The sequence below is a fragment of the Hypanus sabinus genome, unplaced genomic scaffold, assembly GCF_030144855.1.
Source record: "Hypanus sabinus isolate sHypSab1 unplaced genomic scaffold, sHypSab1.hap1 scaffold_396, whole genome shotgun sequence".
In the NCBI taxonomy this organism is placed as follows: Eukaryota; Metazoa; Chordata; class Chondrichthyes; order Myliobatiformes; family Dasyatidae; genus Hypanus; species Hypanus sabinus.
Window position 1 is genome coordinate 189,728 of NW_026781282.1, and position 3,510 is coordinate 193,237.

The 3,510-nt window shown below is 51.9% G+C and overlaps 1 non-coding gene across 1 annotated transcript; it reads left to right on the top strand.

Moving 5' to 3' along the window:
* Positions 1-2,341: 2,341 nt before the first annotated feature.
* Positions 2,342-2,414, top strand: trnav-uac (transfer RNA valine (anticodon UAC)). Its single transcript has one exon. It is a non-coding gene; the product is annotated as a tRNA-Val (tRNA).
* The last annotated feature ends 1,096 nt before the right edge of the window (positions 2,415-3,510 follow it).

Sequence of the window (3,510 nt, forward strand, 5' to 3'; positions counted from 1 at the left end):
TGGTAACGGACCCGGCGATCGCCCGTACGTGCCTGTCTCCGTCAGGTCTCAGGTTCTCCAATGGGGTCACACACCCGGTTCACCTGCCACCCTGGGAGTGATCGGACCCTGGTAACGGACCCGGCGATCGCCTGTACGTGCCTGTCTCCGTCAGGTCTCAGGTTCTCCAATGGGGGCACACATCCCGGTTCACCTGCTACCCCGGGAGTGATCGGATCCTGGTAACGGACCCGGCGATCGCCTGTACGTGCCCGTCTCCGTCAGGCCTCAGGTTCTCCAGTGGGGGCACACATCCCGGTTCACCTGACACCCCGGGAGTGATCGGACCCTGGCAATGGACCCGGCGATCGCCTGTACGTGCCTGTCTCCGTCAGGTCTCAGGTTCTCCAATGGGGGCAGACATCCCGGTTCACCTGACACCCCGGGAGTGATCGGACCCTGGTAACGGACCCGGCGATCGCCTGTACGTGCCTGTCTCCGTCAGGTCTCAGGTTCTCCAATGGGGTCACACACCCGGTTCACCTGCTACCCCGGGAGTGATCGGACCCTGGTAACGGACCCGGCGATCGCCTGTACGTGACGGTCTCCATCGGGCCTCAGGTTCTCCAATGGGGGCACACATCCCGGTTCACCTGACACCCCGGGAGTGATCGGACCCTGGCTCTCCTGAGGAAGCACTTTTGGTGTCCGTCCACGGAGGGAAACACCCGTTCTTAAGTCTTGGCTTGTTCCGTCTGTGCGCAGGGAAAGTTCTCTCATCGACCACCTGCGGGTCTTCTTCGTCCTCTAACTGTACCTGGTGTCCCTACTCACACATCGCCCCAGACCTCGTCACTGGTCTACCCCTTCCCGCGGAACCACCAGTGTCCACACCGTGGTAGACCGATTTTCTAAGGCGGTGTACATTGTGGCCCTCCCTAAACTCACTTCCCCTCAAGAAACCGCAGGTCTTCTCATCCGCCAGGTCTTCCGTCTCCATGGAATCCCCGCGATCTAGATCCCCAGTTCGCCTCACAGGTATGGAGAGCCTTCTGTCAGGCCTCATGTGCATCAGCCAGCCTGTCATCCGGCTTTCACCCCCAGTCGAACGGGCAGACGGAACGGGTCAACCAAGACCTGGAGCGACCACCTCCCGTGGGTTGAGTACGCCCCCAACTCTCTGGTGAACTCTGCCTTTGTGCGCTCTCCGTTCGAGTGCTCCCTTGGGTACCAAGCCCCGGTGTTCCCTGCGCAAGAAGGAGAGATTGCGGTACCGTCGATTCGGCACCATATTGATCGGTGCCGTAAGTTTTGGGAGGAAACTCGCGCGGCCCTACTCAGATCAACAAATCGAAATAAGAAGACAGCTGACCGAGACCGGACTCCGGCGCCGGAGGTACCAACCTGGGCAGATGTTGTGGCTTTCCTCCAAGGACATCCCGCTCAAAAACGAACATAGGAAACTCGCCCCCGGCTTCCTGGGACCATCCAAGGTTGACAGGATGATCAATCCCACAGCGGTCCGCCTACTATTGCCAAGGTCCATGCGCATCCACCCAACTTTTCAAGAGTCTCAGGTAAAGCCAGTTTCCGTCAGCCCCTTGTGTCCCCCACCTGGGACTCCCCCACCTGCCCGTATCATCGACATACATCCGGCATACATCGTCCGAAGACTACTGGATGTACGCCGTAGGGGCAGGTGTCTCCAATACCTAGTGGACTGAGCTTTCCTGGGTCCCCCGCTCTTTCAACTTAGACCGTTCCCTCATCCAGGACTTTCATTGGGACAATTCAGACAGGCCTGGAGGATCGCACGAGCCTCCCATTGTGTGGCGGGGGATTACTGCCATGATCCCTTCTAGTTCCTGGTTATCTTCCTCCGGAATTGGGCCTCAATCACGTCGTTTATTTCCCAATCATTCCCATTTTCCACTAAATACAAACACCTGCTTTCCATCAGCAAATGTAGTGTAAATATCCTGTGACCACAACTAGGAGCTGCCAGTTCGCTGGTCGAATCGTGTACGAGTAATCTCGTGCCATGGTTCTTAGGACGATCAGATACAAATCCAGCATCTTTCCTGAATCCTCTACGAAAACCAAGACTCCAGGTAATGACTCCCTTGGCACCCATTCCACGCCCGTGTTCAGCACTTGGGTTCGTTACACTGCCACATCCCTGTAACACTTTACCTATACCCATACTCCAGGGAATAAGTTCCTAAACTAATAATACGTGTTACTGAGAACGGGAAGTAACAGTGGGCAATGTTTTGTACTTATTGCTGTACTTCAGAGCAGGGCGGGGAGGCGATGTCTCGGGTCATTGCTCAAGAGCGCAAAGCATTGATCGCTTTGCACGGTTTCTGTGGTGTAGTGGTTATCACGTTCGCTTTACACGCGAAAGGTCCCCAGTTCAATCCTGGGCAGAAACATTGTTTGGGCTTCAGTGCTTCAAATGAACTTGAGACTCAACTTTTCAGTTTGTGTTCAAGTTTACTGTCATGTGCATCCAGGTGTAAAAATAATGAACATTCTCTTTTCTTGCAGTAGCGCATTGTATTTCAAACCTGGCAAAGGTAAATTAAAGCAAGAAGAATTAATAGAAATTATATTTAATTGACAGGAGACCATAAAGGAAACCTAAGGAGGTTCGTGGATAACGTACACTGCGTAACGGGAGAATCAGCCTTCAACCCTATTGTCATGTATTGTCACATGAGGATGCATTGTGGTTTCAACGAAGCTCACACCGCAAATGTTCCCATCCAGAGAAACATCAGAAATAACCTTGTGCTGCAAAATTTCAAACCTACTTTAAAATACCAAATCGCTTTCGTTTTCCACACCCCTGTATTCCATTCCTTCCTCGTCTCACCATACAGACTCTCCGTTCAAATTCTCCACCACAGTATTCTGGGTTCAACCTTTTCAGTCTGCCTCTCCCCATCTCTCTCTATTTCTTTCTCTCACACGCATTCAATCTCTCTGCTTCTCTTTGTTTTCTCTGTCGCGAGCAGCACCACAGCAACCACACGTCAGACGCGCAAATATTTGTGCTCAGTACAGTTACAACTGTGGAAACAGTTGGTAACATCAACACCTAAAACTTTCAAGACTGTAATCTGTGATCTTCCGATGATATTGCAGCGCAGACAGAAGTCAAATATCTTACCATTGGTATCGCTCATTCCATTCCTGTTAAAGGTCCGAGGAGGAAGAATGGATCACAACTCTGACATCGTAGTTCTGCGGGAATGTCGAAAAGTATGGTAAAAATCTTCCTATATAATGACGGTAATGTAGAACAGGAAAACCTTTTAGTTTTGAGACGAGGTGATGGTGGGAGATCTCATATCGGTACAGAGTTGGGATCACGGTCCATTTCAATATATTGAAGTGGTTGTGATTCCATGTAAAATTAAAACGTGGGCGAAAGACCCCGCGCCTGCATAAGGGTCAGTAACTGGCCGTGGAGGTTCATCCGTAACGTCAACGTCAGGAATAAATACTTATCTCGGAATACGCTCC